Source organism: Hippocampus bargibanti, linkage group LG04, assembly GCF_051943395.1.
Source record: "Hippocampus bargibanti isolate YZ-2025 linkage group LG04, ASM5194339v1, whole genome shotgun sequence".
In the NCBI taxonomy this organism is placed as follows: Eukaryota; Metazoa; Chordata; class Actinopteri; order Syngnathiformes; family Syngnathidae; genus Hippocampus; species Hippocampus bargibanti.
The window spans coordinates 23,273,208-23,290,834 of record NC_142737.1 but is presented as its reverse complement, the minus strand read 5'-3'; the positions used below and the strand labels follow the sequence as shown (position 1 = coordinate 23,290,834).

General features: G+C 44.4%; 1 protein-coding gene across 11 annotated transcripts in view; it reads right to left on the bottom strand.

Annotated features, from left to right (window-relative positions):
* The window catches only part of fbrsl1 (fibrosin like 1), a 476,317-nt gene that overhangs the window by 431,276 nt on the left and 27,414 nt on the right, over window positions 1-17,627 (bottom strand). The window contains exon 1 of one of the 11 annotated variants that reach the window (XM_088994774.1): window positions 9,586-9,687. The exons of the other annotated variants lie outside the window; for them this stretch is intronic. The gene's annotated coding sequence lies outside the window, so the exon portion shown is untranslated. Of the gene's footprint in view, window positions 1-9,585; window positions 9,688-17,627 lie in introns of those variants that run through there. 11 annotated transcript variants of the gene reach the window in all.

Genomic DNA, 17,627 nt, shown 5'->3' with positions numbered 1-17,627 from the left:
CTTAAAACGTAAAATATAGCTATATGCGGAGGAATCTTTGTAAAATACGCTCAGTAGAAGTCATTTGAAGCCATTTTAAAAATTATGGACACAACTTGTCCGCTTGTCCTTTAAGTGCTTGAGTGGAAATGGGGAGAGAATTAATGTACTGTGGGAACAGGACCGGTTGTCTACTCAGGCATTTGGTGCTCGTGGGAGACGGACGTGCGACGGAGGACATGCCCTCCTGAGTGCTTACTTTCATGAGGACTGCTGAACACTAAATGAGTCCTGAATGACAAAGAATACATGTGAGCAACTGCAAGATAACTTCTAATCGTCTCTGCTTGATCTGAGATCCCTGATCAACCAGATAAGATCTAGCCTGACTAAAATAAAAGGCAGGGCTACAGACGCTAACACCAAAGCTAACGTTAGCCCTGTACCCCTTAATGCTGCCACTACAGGATGTGAAAGTGAAAATACTGCTTCATTGCCTCCTGTATGTCGTCCAAAAGAAAGTCAAGCAATGCTTGTTGCTAATATGCTAGATTACCTGGGGGGTGAACCTACTGTGGGTTCCAATGATAATGTGGTGGGAGATTCATTCTCTCCGCTTCAACTCTCTCCTGCGGCTACCACTACCACAGCTTCCTCCCCTACCTCACCAGCAGCCAAAACAACTCGCAATACCCGAGGTCCAGTCCTCCCAGACCCCATGGCAATTCTGCTCGCTGAATTTGAGTCTCTGCGGCAACTAATGAACACAAGAGCTGATGCCCTAGAGCAGGGGTGGGCACTCCTGGTCCTGGAGAGCCACCCTCCATATAGGAGGGTGGCTCTCCAGGACCAGGAGTGCCCACCCCTGCCCTAGAGCCTATGATTAAGATGAACTCTGTGACTATTGCAAAATTACAAGCAGAGAGTAAAGACAATACAAAACAAATAAATGGCTTGAAAGTCTCTCTGGACCAGATGCATGCAGAAACACTTGCAATAAAGGATAGATTGGGAAAACTGGAGTCTCACCCACGCAGTTTAAACAAAGACATGGGCAAGACAAAGGCATTTCCAAGTGGGAGACCTATCACCGACGTTGGAATCTTATCCTCCGTGGATTGGAAGAAAACAACCAGCAGAATATCCGTCAGGAGACCATACAAGTACTTCAGGGTGTGCTGCTTGAGGCCAAGGACAAGATCCCTGGTGTGGTGGACACCATCAATCGCCTCGTCCCGAGACGCCCAGACAGCTCCAGGAGTCGCCCTGTAATGATCCAATTTGCCTTCAGGATCCACAAAGAAGCCGTCTGGGCAGCAGCGAAAGCCTCCAGGCTAAAGGTCTTCGGCTGTCTCTTGACTTCCGACCAGAGAAACGTGAGAGGAGGCGTCTATTGTGGCCCCAAGTGGACAAGGCCCGAAAGGAACATAAGCAGGCCAATTTTGTGGGAGGCCGTGCCTTTGTGGATGGGGTTGAGATCTTCCCTCCCTGATATTTAGGAGGTTCTGACTGACTTAAGTATCCTCCAATACCTGTAAATAATTTTGATTTACCAGGCTGTTAAGCTAATAGTGTTAAAATAATAGTAATACAATAAATAAATAAATAAATAAATAAATAAATAATAAAGCAATTGCTCTCAAAATGGAAATTGAATATTCTACACCTTATGATATGCATCGTACATTATGGGCTTATTATGTTTAATTGTAGATCTACTTTTGTTTATTCAGCAGTCCTTAGTCTCTATTTATTTTTCAATAAAGACTGTGCTTCACCAAACGTTTGGTGTTAGCACTTTGTTTTTGAAGTGATCCCGTGGATTGCTTTTTGGTTTTTTTTCTATATTTAGTTCTTATAAAAAAAAATGTTTTTTATTTAATTTTTTACTTTTCCCAGCTTATTTTTTCACTTATTCTATCTTCCTTGTCTATTTCTTACTGTTCTCGTCCCTATGTCCCTTTCCCTTCTCTCCCTAAATGCCAGGGGTTTAAGGAACACCTTGAAACGCAAAGCTGTATTTTTGTTTCTCAGAAAATTTAAGTGTGATTTCTTGTTTTTGCAAGAAGCTCGTAGTACAACAAATGACGTCTGCCTCTGGAAATGTCCATGGGGAAGATACTTATGTGGAGCACACAGGTCGGAAAAAGCAGCCGGTGTCACAGTTCTAAAAGAAAATTTATCTGGGGAAATTATTGGTCATGACAATGACCCGGAAGGTCACTATATCATACTTATGTTGTCAATCTCTGATAAAAATGTTATCATGATTAATATATATGGGTACAATTCACGTCCTAAAACTGCCTATTCCAACTGCCTATTTAATTCTGGGTGGTGATTTTAATGTAGTTATGAATAACAAACTAGATCGACTTCCACCGCCAAGCCAAGTAGTCTCTAATCTATACCTCGTCACCTTAATGGAGAAATACAACCTATACGATGTTTTCAGAGAACAGTTTCCCCCTCTACAAACATATACTTGGCACTCTAAAGACCTTTCAAAACAATCTAGACCGGATTACTGGTTGATATCTAAAACAATCTCTGCGGACCTCGTTGCAGTAGACTACCACCCAGCACCACTGTCTGATCATAAAATAATCACACTTAAGGTAACCTTGACACCAGTTATGATTATTATCCTTATCATTCCTAAGGCTTTATGTTGGAAGCTGAACAATAGTTTGTTCGCCCATGATGAGGTAAAGAAAAATATAAACAGGTTAATAAGTTTTCTGATTCTGTCTGATTCTGAAGTATTCTGATAATTACTGTTAACCTGGCAAGCATTCAAGATAAAAAAAGAACTGGGAAAAGGTTCCCTCAGAACCTTTCATTGCAGTTTTAGACTCCATTCTAGTTTATTTGCCAGTTTGGCCTTGTTCAGATCTTGTATTGTAAAAACAGTGACGAGCTGTGGATTTCATCACTACGCCTTCATTCGTGCTACGTCTGAATCAATCCACAGACTGAAAAAAAGTGTGATGTGATTTATTACAAGTCCACTAGAGGGTACCATTAGCCAGCAAATAAGTCATGCAATAAATCATACATCGGGTAGACAGGAAGGAATTTCAATACAAGAAAAAGAACACAAGAAGGAGTGTGAAAAGGAGACAGCAACAATACTAACAAGAGCAATAAAAGAACAGGCTCAACAGGAACACCATAAATCAGCCATCACAGACCACTGCAAAAGAGAAAATCACATCATGGACTAGGAGAAGGCCAGAGTCATCCGCACCGAAGAAAACAAACATCAGCGCTGGATCAGGGAGGCCATTGAAATCCGGAAGCGAGAACCAAGGACCATCAACAGGGATGAGGGAGCTTACATGCTCTCTACCACCTGGAGCAGTATCCTGGAGGGACGAGCGGACAGCGGGGGGCGTGACTTGCCTGTCAGATCCGACAGGTGTAGGTCACACCCCCATAGCAACACCAGCTGAAAAAGGCGCGTCACAACAACATCCGTGACATTCTGATGAAGGCGGAAGTATACGTCGAAACAGGTCAGGTATTTGAACACCTACAATACAATGTCTGTGAGAAAAGAATCTGTTTTAAATTACATAGCAAGTAGACAGGATGAACTTTATTTGGAATTATTTAATAGGAATTCATGGATAAAATATAACTAACATCAATCTGTGATTCAGATATTTTTAGGCAAGCAGAGAAGGCTTTGCAGGTCTTGGCGGTCCGCCACTGTGTAAAAATGGATTGCGAGTTTAAAATAATCAATCCATGCCTCTTTGGATTACTTTGTCGTTGGATCGTTTATGCAGGATGAAACTTGACATGCTGATGACGTTTTAATTGACAGAACTGTCACTCTCTATGTGACAAAATGCAGAGCTGGCAATTATTGTGGAAATCACTGAACGCTAAGTTCAGTTGTTAACTGTCATGTATTATATTTTTCAGTGGCCGCAAATGAAATAGGTCAACAAAATCTAAAATACCATGACCATCATTCTAATATTTGCACTGGCGCGTCAGGCTGCCGCTGCTCACCCGCAGAAAAACCTAACCTGTGACCTTAAAGCAGTGGTAAGCAACCTACGGCCCCCGGGCCGGATACGGCCCGTCAGCACATTTGGACCGGCCCTCTGAACAATACCAGAGACGCTATCAGATTTTTTCCTATTTGGCCTCCAGAAAAAAATCCCTGTCAAAGAGAGAACGGAATGATGGCGAAAAGGTTAGGTAAGAGAAAACTTGATTCAGAATGCAGGGTATTTAACCTGCAGTGGACAGACAATTGTTTTTTTTTGTTCAATGCAAAGAAAAGGCTGTTTGTCTAATCTGTCAAGAGACGGTGGCGGTATTCAGAGAACACAATCTTCGCCGACACTATGAATCTCGTCACACAGACAAGTATGATAGCTTGCAAGGCCAAATACGAGCAGACAAACTCTCAAAGCTAAAAAGTGGACTACTATCTCAGCAGAATACAGTTGTACGGCAAGCTCAGCTGAACCAGGCATCCGCTCGGGCCAGCTATCGGGTTGCTAAATTGATAGCAAGCAGCGGTAAGCCTTTCACTGAAGGAGTGTTTGTTAAGAAATGTATGGATGCTGTTGCAGAGGAGGTGTGTCCTGAGAAGAAAGATGCATTCTCTCCGCTTCAACTCTCTCCTGCGGCTACCACTACCACAGCTTCCTCCCCTACCTCACCAGCAGCCAAAACAACTCGCAATACCCGAGGTCCAGTCCTCCCAGACCCCATGGCAATTCTGCTCGCTGAATTTGAGTCTCTGCGGCAACTAATGAACACAAGAGCTGATGCCCTAGAGCCTATGATTAAGATGAACTCTGCTGGACTACCTCTGCAAGAGATTACAAGCAGAGAGTAAAGACAATACAAAACAAATGAAATGGCTTGAATTAGTCTCTCTGGACCAGATGCATGCAGAAACACTTGCAATAAAGGGATAGATCTGGGAAAACTGGAGTCTCACCCACGCGGAGTTTAAACAAAGACATGGGCAAGACAAAGGCATTTCCAAGTGGGAGACCTATCACCGACGTTGGAATCTTATCCTCCGTGGATTGGAAGAAAACATACCAGTCAGAATATCCGTCAGGAGACCATACAAGTTTATCTTCAGGGTGTGCTGCTTGAGGCCAGAGGTATCAAGATCCCTGGTGTGGTGGACAACCATCTAAATCGCCTCGTCCCGAGATGCTCCAGACAGCTCCAGGAGTCGCCCTGTAATGATCCAATTTGCCTTCAGGATCGCACAAAGAAGCCGTTCTGGTTGCAGCTAGCGAAAGCCTCCAGGCTAAAGGTCTTCGGCTGTCTCTGGTGACTTCCGACCAGAGATAACGTGAGAGGAAAAAGGCGTCTACTTGTGGCCCCAAGTGGACCAATGGCCCGAAAGGAACATAAGCAGGCCAATTTGTGTGGGAGGCCGTGCCTTTGTGGATGGGGTTGAGATCTTCCCTCCAAAGCTGATATTTAGGAGTCAGATTCTGACTGACTTAAGTATCCTCCAATACCTGTAAATAATTTTGATTTTACCAGGCTGTTAAGCTAATAGTGTTAAAATAATAGTAATGACAATAAATAAAGAAAGAAATAAATAAATAAATAATAAAGCTAATTGGCGTGGCTCAAAATGGAAATTGAGATATTCTACACCCTTATGATATGCATCGTACATTATGGTTATTATGTTTAATTGTACAATCTGGACTTGAGTTTTTTTTTGTTTTTTTTTTAATCGCTGAATACAGATACTCTAGTAATTATTTGGAGAACTTTTACTTAAGTTACATGATTCTAAAGAAGCAGAAGTTTTTTGCCTACTCAGCCCACCTCAGTATTATTTCATTATTTACACAAGTCATGCAGGCATCACTATTCCGCCTACAGAACGCAAGATGAAAATAGAAGACATATTGTAGCAACACTCCAATAAATCCCCCATTCATGAAGATAATCCAACTCTATCAAATCTGCCTGATGGCTTCAGAGAGTTCAGATTCGGAGAAGATGCTTTCTTGTTACTCATCCAGTTATGAATATGATTCAAATAGTTTTGAAAAGGAAAGCATAAATGTTTGCAATCGATTAAAGAAGTCCTTCCGTATCAATTCGAGCCGTCTGGACTCCAATGTAGCGCCCAGAAACTGCACAACATGGTGCACAGCTCCGTTGGAAATGGGCTGATTTGTCCGCTGGGAATTTGTATAAACTTGCACCTTTATGCGTGTTACCGCAATTGGCTGCAACACACAACGATTCACCATCGCGTTATTTATGTAGTTTTCCTTCTAATTTTGCCATCATCACGATGTTTTCAATCCAAACAAAGTACCCAAAATGCATTGTGTGTCGCTTTCTCGGTCACGGGCGTTCCCTCTGTGACGTCACTCAAGGGATCGTCATCAACTCGAAAACAAGACTTCCTGAATATTCAGCGCGAGTCTTAAAACGTAAAATATAGCTATATGCGGTGGGATCTTTGCAAAATGCGCTCAGTAGAAGTCATTTGAAGTGATTTTACAAATTATGGACACAACTTGTCCGGAGTGTCGGTTGTCCTTTGAGTGACACACTAAAATCGATGGGAGAATATGCGCAGCCAAAACAACGTGAGGGCAGTATGCCTTACTGACCAAAGCAAAAATTCACATCCTCGTGTAATTCATCAGTGCATAGATGAGAAGGTTTCTTCAGCCGTCATCTGTACTTTTCGAAGGTGTCGGACGTTTCACATACACATCATCAGTGCATACACAACCACTGCCAGGTGCATGGTTGAGTGGTTGACTTTTTTTACCATTTTTTCGAGACCGCAAAATAGATTAATAAAATATTTGATACGCTCATCGTGCTTACGGCCATTCATGGATACATTGGTACAGAGAAACGCACATGTTGATGCAGTTCACAATTAACCAAAACACATTAAGCCCCTGTGTTGGCGTCTATTTTTTTTATTTGTCTGTTATGTTGATGTGTGTTATTAAGTTTAAAAAAACAAAATAAACAAAACCCTGAATTTTCCCTTTCTTTTGGATGGATATGTTGTTTGTTCCTGCATATTATTTGCTGAATCGATAGTAATATGAATAACTGTAACACGATATCTGGTAAAATAATATATGTTGAGACAATGCATTTTAGCCATATACAGTAAAGTCTCGTTATATCGATAGAACCGCTTATTACGATACTATTTTCATTTCCCTTGCACATTTCTAGTCTTTTTATGTATAATTAGTACCGTTTAGTACGATACCCGGTTATTACGATAATCCGGTTATTACGGTGCTCCTTTTCATCCCCCGCCGGCCATTTTTGTTGTTTATATCGATATATCCGTCGCGCCATTGGTCAACTTGGTCACGTGTCTTGTTACGTGAGCCGCCATCGGTCGTGCCATTGGTCGACTTGGTCACATGAGCCGCCATCGGTCGCGCTATTGGTCGACTTGGCCGTGTGACTTTGTCACGTGACACGCCATCGGTCGCGCCATTGGTCAACTTGGTCACGTGTCTTGGTTACGTGTCACGCCATCAGTCGCGCCATTGGTCGACTTGGTCAGGTGACTTGGTTACGTGCCCAGCACCCGTGTAGCAGAGCCATTTTCATTTTCAGATGCTAGCTCGTGTGTAGCAGACGAGATTGAAGTGTTTGTGTTAAAAGGTAAAAATGGGAAGCAGAAGAAGATTGATGACTTTTTTAAATTGTATACATAATACAGTAAGATGTAAGCGTTGCAGTTTCCCTGTTGTGTTATGTACATGCCCACTGTACTGTATATGAATGCAATCGTTTTTTGCAACAATGTTTCTTGTTTTGTCTGCTGAAGCGCGATGATTTAGAAAATTATTAACATTCCATACTGTGTATTAAAGGACAGCCGATGTCACTTTTTATTCAAATGCAAATAAAAATGACTTCACGCCAAGACATTGCTTGTGAATCCAAACAATGGCTTCAGATTCGGATAATATGCTTTCTTGGTACACATCCAGTTATGAATATGTTTCAAATACACTGTAGTTCTGAAGATTAAAGCATACATGTTTACAATCATTAAAGAATTATATGTGCCATTTTGAGGGAACATTGGGGGAACATCTCCCCCCAAAAAAAGGGAGCTAATGGCCAGCTCCGTTTCTTATATGGCGCTTGGCTGCCCTCTTTTGGCGGCTTTTGTTTAATGCAGTTCGGCGCAGGATCGGATATATCGATAGTCCCGGTTATATCGATATTTTTTCGGACTCCCTTGAATATCGATATAACGAGACTTTACTGTAGTACATCCCTCGCCATAAATTAAACCTTGTGTCACTCGGCCTAAAGTCCAGACCAGGGGTCTCAAACTCACGGCCCGCTGGCCAAATGCGGCAGACTTTTGCAGACTTCAAGATGCACAAAGCCACATTTCAATTTTTTTGTGGACCCATTCTCTTTTGATGTGCAAGATGCCCCTCCTGTGTTCCAAACGGAGCTTTGTGACCTACAGTGCAACTCTGCACTCAAAGCCAAGTTCAGGGATGTGAATGGAGAAGCAGACAAGCTTGGGCAATTTTTGAGAGATTTAACACCCAGCTTCCCTGAACTTTCTCGAATGTTCAAGCGGACCATGTGTCTTTTTGGGAGCACATAATTATGTGAGAAGCTCTTCTACACCTTGAACTTCAATAGGTCCCAGTACAGGTCCAGACTTACTGATGAGCATCTTCAAGCCCTACTCAGAGTCTCCACTGCCTCCTCCCTCAAGCGAACTGTGACTCGGCTTTGTAAAAACAAGCGCTGCCAGGTCTCTAGCAGCAAGAAGTAGGCAAGAGAAGCCATGTTTACGACAGTTCATACCTCTGAAGATGGAGGTTACTGATTCGCTGTGTCGACCCCTTGAAGGGAAAAGCCGAAGGATCATTATAATTATTTTCTTTATTTATTACTGGTTAATTTATTTTTTATTCATTTAATTCATTTTTTGTGTGTTAAAAAGAAAGATTTTGAGACCATTGGAATGTTTTATCTGTGCTTTTCTTGTGGAAATCCTCATGCGTCCCAGCCTCACCCAGACTCTGCCTCCAGTGGCCCCCGGGTAAATTGAGTTTGAGACCTTCGGTCTAGACTACATTCTCTCACTAAATTGTCAGGTGCGCTGGGCCCTATATAGAAGAGTACTTTCCATTCTTTTTCAAGCCATGGCATAGTTCTATCATTGAAAAAATATGTGGAACTCCACTATCTAAAATGTGAAAAAGGCTGATTTTAATAATGAAGTGTTATATTATTACTGTCAAGTTATGTTGGTTTTTTGAGTTCTCCCCCTAACTTGAAAAGGGTTTTGACTGTGTTGACCGGGATTACACTGGGACTTCACTCTTTGACTCCAATGATGAGACAGATTTCTCCTTTCTTTTTCCTCTTATTTTGGACTTAATCGTCTCTTTTCTCATTGAAAAGACAATTGCAGATTGCAAGCTGATTGCAAGGTGAAAAACCTTTGAAGAAGGTAAAACACAAACAGCAATTAGGTTTACATTTGAAGGCTTAACAGGCTGGTTTTGACATTAAACCACCAAATCAAATAATCAAATAAACGGTCACAATAACAGGTTCTCTCACCGTCAGCCACCCTGGTCTTTACACAGTTGAACTCCACTGTCTTGGTAAACTCCGAGAGCAGTACTTGAACCGAACCGAACGCCGAGCAGTGTAGCAACTGACTATTTTAAGGAGTGGTTTCTTCTGGTGAGCCTTCCTGATTTCTGAATGGCCTTCAGCTGCCGGCGCACCTGCCCTCACTCCAGCTCTCTCCTCTGGGGGAAAAATGGTGCCACTCATCTTTGGACTACAGCTTCGGCCATATTTGTAGTTTACCAAGACACTCATCTTGAGACTACAGTTTCGGCCATATTTGTAGTTTGCCAAGACAATTACCAATATCTCATCTCATATGTTTTTTTCCACTGCTCCTAAAAGTTTGGGAGCTTATATGCTCCTAGTAAATAACGTCTGGAGTCCTGCACTACGGCAATTAGGTAGGTAAACTCTAGTTAGGATGATAAATCCAATTTATTTTGCTGTGACATCCAGCAACATGATCTTTATGATCAAGTGGTGGCTTGTCATTGACATATTTGCACTATTGTGCAAATTGCACTATTGTGCAAATTGCACGGCCAGGGAAGGCAATTCACTCACACACACACACACACACACACACACACACACACACACACACACACACACACACACACACACACACACACACACACACACACACACACACATGCACGCACACACACACACACGCACACACACACACACACACATACACACACACACACTCTCTTGGCAGTCCATCGAAGTCGAGGATGACGTCGCTTCCATTGCTTTGTGGGGTATTGGACAGTGGTTATTGGCGCTGGCGGCGATGCCACTGTAGGTGACTATGAAGCCCGATTCTGGAGCCACAAATCCTGCCACATTCAGGACATGTGAGGCCAGGACCGGGCTGGCGAGACGGTACTGAAGCAGCACAAAGGTGTCTTTGCTCGTGCCGCACGATCCTCCTCTGAGTGCGCTTGTCTTCAAGTTGTGTCACCCCTTCGTGGCATAAGGAGCGCCACAGTGGCCTGTTCGCTGCAGCAGACTCCAGATCGCTGGGCTTGATGTTGCAGTTCTTTAGAGTCTGTTTAAGCTGGTCTTTGTATCGCAGCTTAGGACCACCAGGCTTCCTCTTCGCTGACAAGAGTTGTCCATAAAGCACCTGTCGAGGCAAGCGGCAGCTAGGCATCCGGATGACATGTCCAACCCACCGAAGTTGCCTCTTTGCCAGTATGGCCTCGATACTGGTGGAGGCAGTGCGTTGAAGGATGTCGGTGTGTGGAACACGATCCTGCCAGGTGATGCCAAGGATTCGTTGGAGGCACCTGATGTGGAATGCATCAAGGCGTCTCACATGGCGTCGATAGATGGTCCAGGCTTCTGCGCCATATAGCAGCGTGGACACACACACTGCTTGGTAGACTGCGACTTTTGTTGGAGTTCTTAAGTGGTTGTTTTCGAACACACGAGTACGCAATCTGCCAAAAGCTTTGGAGGCTTGATGGATGCGGGCCTGGACGTCATCATCAATTAGACAGGAGGGTGTTAGAATGCTGCCGAGGTAGCTGAATTGTTGGACAACCTTGAGGGGTGTGCCACTGAGGGTGAACGCTGGGGTTGGAGAACTCTCTTTTGCCATGACCTCCGTTTTGGTTACATTGATCACGAGACCGAGTGATCGGTAGACAGAGGACATGGTATCAAGGGCATTTTGCATGGCAGCTGGGCTGTGGGCCAGCAGAGCACAATCATCTGCATACTGTAGCTCGTGGATGCCGCTGATCAGGGTCTTGGTCTTGGCCTGTAGGCGTCTGATGTTAAACAGGTTACCATCCAGGCGGAATTGGATTTGTACGCCGCCACCTTGCTGGATGGACTTATGGAAGAGGAGCGTAGCTGCCATCAGGAACAGGTTGAATATAGCAGGGGCCAGTACACAGCCCTGCTTCACCCCGACTTCCACAGGGAACGGGGAAGATTGCTGGCCACCAACAAGTACAGTTGCTTGCATGCCGCTGTGGAACTGTTTTAGGATGCCGAGAAATTTGGAGGGGATGCCAAATTTCTGCAGTATGGTCCAGAGAATGTCACGGTTAACTGTGTCAAATGCCTTTGTAAGGTCAATGAAGGTGATATAGAGGTCCTTGTTTTGTTCCTTGCATTTCTCCTGAACTTGGCGCGCAGCGAAGATCATGTCCAGAGTGCTTCGATCCTTCCTGAAGCCGCATTGTGTCTCTGGGAGGATGTCTTCGGTAATGTGCGATGTAAGACGGAACAGCATTACTTTTGCAAGAATCTTGCCAGCAACAGAAAGTAGGGAGATGCCACGGCTGTTGCCGCAGACTGACTTGTCCCCCTTCCTTTTGTAAATGGTGACAATGTTGCTGTCTTTCCATTCCTGAGGAAGTGTCCCGTTTTGCCAGATGTTGCAGATGAGGTGGTAAAGCTTCCGTGTCAGGAGGTAACCGCCGCTCTTGAAGACCTCAGCTGGAAGTCCATCAGGGCCAGGGCTTTTGTTGTTTTTAAGGCTCCGGATTGCAGAGAGGACCTCTGTGAACTGAGGAGGTTCATCAAGGGAGGGAACTGATGGAAGCTCTGGGAGGGAGTCAAGGACAGATGTGTCTGAAGGGTTTACTTGGTTGAGCAGGGAGTCAAAGTGCTCTGCCCAGCGCTCAAGTATTAGCTGTTTGTCCTTCAGTAGTACAGAACCGTCTGCAGATTTAACTGGGACAATGTGTTGTCTTCGTGGGCCGTGCAGGGATTTTACAGCATCATAGAAGGCGTGTGTGTTGTTGTTGTCTGCATGCCTCTGGATTTCTTGGGCCTTGCTGAGCCACCACTTGTTCTCCATCATCCTCAGCTGTTTCTGTGTTTCACCACGGATGGCCTTGTAGTGAGAGAGGAGAAGTGGAGAATGAGGGTTGGAGAGAAGTGTGGTATGGGCTTTGCGCTTGGCTTCCAGAAGCTCCTGTATGGCAGCTGAGCTGTTATCGAACCAGTCTTGATGACGTTTCTGAGTGAAGCCGATGGTCTCAGAGGCAGCTTGATGAATTGTTGTCCTCAATTTTTTCCACCTGCTTTCAACATCAAGGTCACCGTTACTGGTGTCGTTGTCCAGGCTGGCAAGTCCCTCTGCCAGCTTGTGGCGGTAGCTGGCTGCACATTCTGGGGACTCCAGGGACCTGGTGTTAAGACGCCTTTGGGGTTGCTGTTTCTTATGAGGAGGTCGAATTCTCAGCTTGAGCCTGGACTTGATCAGTCGATGATCAGTCCAGCATTCAGCCCCACGCATGGCCCGCGTGATGCAGACATCATTTTGGTCTCGTTGCCTTGTGATGATGTAGTCCAGTAAGTGCCAATGTTTGGACCTGGGGTGCATCCATGATGTGATGTATTTCTTTTTCAGTTGAAAGATGGTGTTAGTTACAATCAACTGATGCTCAGAGCACAGAGTGAGGAGTCGGAGGCCATTGCTGTTTATTTTCCCCGTCCCGTGCCTTCCGATTACTTGTTTCCAGAGCCTGGCATCAGTACCTACTCGGGCATTGAAGTCACCCATCAGAACAAGTTTATCAGAGGCAGGGATTTTGGATATGGTAGCATCCAGGGACTCGTAGAAGGCATCTTTGGTGTTATCGTCAGCATCCAAGGTGGGAGCATAGGCGCTGATTAAAGTTGCGAAGCGACCTTTTACCAGGGGAATACGCCAGGTCATAAGCCGTTCACTGATGCCTTGGGGGGACTCAGGGATGTTACTGAGTAAGCTGCTTTTCACAGCAAAGCCAACTCCATGGAGTCTTCGCTCATTCTCTGGGAGACCCTTCCAGAAGAAGGTGTAACCTTCACCAACTTCTGTGAGTGAATCCTCGCCTGAGAACCGAGTCTCACTGAGTGCGCCAATATCGATGTTGTACCTTCTCAGCTCATGTGCGATGAGGGCAGTTCGTCTTCGAGGTCTCTCCATCCCGTCTCGAGCATCGAGGAGGGTGCGAACATTCCAGGAAGCCAGGTTCATAGTCAAGGGTTTGATTATATTTCGTTTTCGACCGCAGAGGGGGGATGCCTTGGTGGCTGCGGTGGGCCACCCAGGTGTGGTGGAACAAGCAATGTTTAGGTCACCTTTTCTAGACCCTTCCCCTATAAGGGGTGAGCAGTGCGGACCCTGAATAGGGCTGCTCAGACGCACAGGATGCTGCCGAAGGATAATGTTGCTCCATCCCATCTTCGCAACGACCATCAATCCTGTGCCGCCCCTGTGTAGGAATCAAGCTAGAAGCTTCCAGTCACATCCATGACCTGCCCCCGTCACTTTATCCTATCGCCAGTGGACTTATATGGTGGAAGCTGAAACCTGCGCTACTAGTGGATTTAGTGTGAGGGACGGGGCGCGCAATTCCTTCCCCCACAAACTTGGCCGCACCCACTGTATTCCAGTGGCAAGAGTGAAGACTCGAGACGACCTTCAGGTGAGTGCGGTTGCAAGGGGCTGCCGGTGGTCCGATCTGTTGGACTCCGCCTACGCCTACCCCCGGGTGCGGATTTGGGATCACTCTGTCTGGCCTCTACCCTCCGACCTGTTCGGCTTGGGTGACCCTGCCAGGAGTACAAGACTCCAGCCGACATAGCTCTCGGGGTCACGGAGACGCGCAAAGTGCCTCACCACGATAAGGTGGTGATCCCAGTCGAGGCACACACACACACACACACACACACACACACATACACACACACACACAATTAAAACACAAGCTAGGATAGTCCTACTGTTCTCTTTGATTCAAGATCACCAAAACAATATCCTTGGTGCTGTCTATATTGATTCATAATGTGTCACTTAACAAGTGAGACTTGGAAAAGATATGACAGTGGTACATGGTTTAAGTCCTAAATTCCCAAATGTTGCACTGTACAATTCTACATGTTAGTGAATCTTGTGCCTTCAATTTCCAAATTCACAAGACTTGAAGTAATGGCATTGGAGTTGTCAATGCACGGAAGTGAATGTGGATTTTATGAGTTTACTGTTGTGAGATATTGTAGTTTTGCATCTTTGGTCATGAAGATGACAAAAAAGCACAGAAGTGGAGTTAAGTTTCATTTGAACAGTGACGTAAAAAAAAAAAGGTAGATTTGATTTTTATCAAGATTTAACGGTTTATCAAAAGTTTTTGCTTCTGGGGACACTATTTTTTTAAACCGTTGGGTTTAAAAATCGAGTCTTTGTAAACACCGTTTTGAAGAAGATGCTGATAAAACACAAATCTATCATTATATAAATTGGGGATTGTCATTTTGTCCTCTTCCAGAAAAGGATGTCATTCTCATGCCCTACACCTCACTTTTCAAACTCACGGCCCGCTGGCCAAATGCGGCAGACTTTTGCAGACTTCAAGATGCACAAAGCCACATTTCAATTTTTTTGTGGACCCATTCTCTTTTGATGTGCAAGATGCCCCTCCTGTGTTCCAAACGGAGCTTTGTGACCTACAGTGCAACTCTGCACTCAAAGCCAAGTTCAGGGATGTGAATGGAGAAGCAGACAAGCTTGGGCAATTTTTGAGAGATTTAACACCCAGCTTCCCTGAACTTTCTCGAATGTTCAAGCGGACCATGTGTCTTTTTGGGAGCACATAATTATGTGAGAAGCTCTTCTACACCTTGAACTTCAATAGGTCCCAGTACAGGTCCAGACTTACTGATGAGCATCTTCAAGCCCTACTCAGAGTCTCCACTGCCTCCTCCCTCAAGCGAACTGTGACTCGGCTTTGTAAAAACAAGCGCTGCCAGGTCTCTAGCAGCAAGAAGTAGGCAAGAGAAGCCATGTTTACGACAGTTCATACCTCTGAAGATGGAGGTTACTGATTCGCTGTGTCGACCCCTTGAAGGGAAAAGCCGAAGGATCATTATAATTATTTTCTTTATTTATTACTGGTTAATTTATTTTTTATTCATTTAATTCATTTTTTGTGTGTTAAAAAGAAAGATTTTGAGACCATTGGAATGTTTTATCTGTGCTTTTCTTGTGGAAATCCTCATGCGTCCCAGCCTCACCCAGACTCTGCCTCCAGTGGCCCCCGGGTAAATTGAGTTTGAGACCTTCGGTCTAGACTACATTCTCTCACTAAATTGTCAGGTGCGCTGGGCCCTATATAGAAGAGTACTTTCCATTCTTTTTCAAGCCATGGCATAGTTCTATCATTGAAAAAAAAATATGTGGAACTCCACTATCTAAAATGTGAAAAAGGCTGATTTTAATAATGAAGTGTTATATTATTACTGTCAAGTTATGTTGGTTTTTTGAGTTCTCCCCCTAACTTGAAAAGGGTTTTGACTGTGTTGACCGGGATTACACTGGGACTTCACTCTTTGACTCCAATGATGAGACAGATTTCTCCTTTCTTTTTCCTCTTATTTTGGACTTAATCGTCTCTTTTCTCATTGAAAAGACAATTGCAGATTGCAAGCTGATTGCAAGGTGAAAAACCTTCGAAGAAGGTAAAACACAAACAGCAATTAGGTTTACATTTGAAGGCTTAACATGCTGGTTTTGACATTAAACCACCAAATCAAATAATCAAATAAACGGTCACAATAACAGGTTCTCTCACCGTCAGCCACCCTGGTCTTTACACAGTTGAACTCCACTGTCTTGGTAAACTCCGAGAGCAGTACTTGAACCGAACCGAACGCTGAGCAGTGTAGCAACTGACTATTTTAAGGAGTGGTTTCTTCTGGTGAGCCTTCCTGATTTCTGAATGGCCTTCAGCTGCCGGCGCACCTGCCCTCACTCCAGCTCTCTCCTCTGGGGGAAAAATGGTGCCACTTATCTTGAGACTACAGTTTCGGCCATATTTGTAGTTTGCCAAGACAATTACCAATATCTCATCTCATATGTTTTTTTCCAACTCGCCCCTGTGTAGGAATCAAGCTAGAAGCTTCCAGTCACATCCATGACCTGCCCCCGTCACTTTATCCTATCGCCAGTGGACTTATATGGTGGAAGCTGAAACCTGCGCTACTAGTGGATTTAGTGTGAGGGACGGGGCGCGCAATTCCTTCCCCCACAAACTTGGCCGCACCCACTGTATTCCAGTGGCAAGAGTGAAGACTCGAGACGACCTTCAGGTGAGTGCGGTTGCAAGGGGCTGCCGGTGGTCCGATCTGTTGGACTCCGCCTACGCCTACCCCCGGGTGCGGATTTGGGATCACTCTGTCTGGCCTCTACCCTCCGACCTGTTCGGCTTGGGTGACCCTGCCAGGGAGTACAAGACTCCAGCCGACATAGCTCTCGGGGTCACGGAGACGCGCAAAGTGCCTCACCACGATAAGGTGGTGATCCCAGTCGAGGCACACACACACACACACACACAACACACACACACACACACACACACACAATTAAAACACAAGCTAGGATAGTCCTACTGTTCTCTTTGATTCAAGATCACCAAAACAATATCCTTGGTGCTGTCTATATTGATTCATAATGTGTCACTTAACAAGTGAGACTTGGAAAAGATATGACAGTGGTACATGGTTTAAGTCCTAAATTCCCAAATGTTGCACTGTACAATTCTACATGTTAGTGAATCTTGTGCCTTCAATTTCCAAATTCACAAGACTTGAAGTAATGGCATTGGAGTTGTCAATGCACGGAAGTGAATGTGGATTTTATGAGTTTACTGTTGTGAGATATTGTAGTTTTGCATCTTTGGTCATGAAGATGACAAAAAAGCACAGAAGTGGAGTTAAGTTTCATTTGAACAGTGACGTAAAAAAAAAAAGGTAGATTTGATTTTTATCAAGATTTAACGGTTTATCAAAAGTTTTTGCTTCTGGGGACACTATTTTTTTAAACCGTTGGGTTTAAAAATCGAGTCTTTGTAAACACCGTTTTGAAGAAGATGCTGATAAAACACAAATCTATCATTATATAAATTGGGGATTGTCATTTTGTCCTCTTCCAGAAAAGGATGTCATTCTCATGCCCTACACCTCACTTTTCAATATTTATTAAAAATGATTGAATATACCATTCTTGATGAAACAAACCAAAT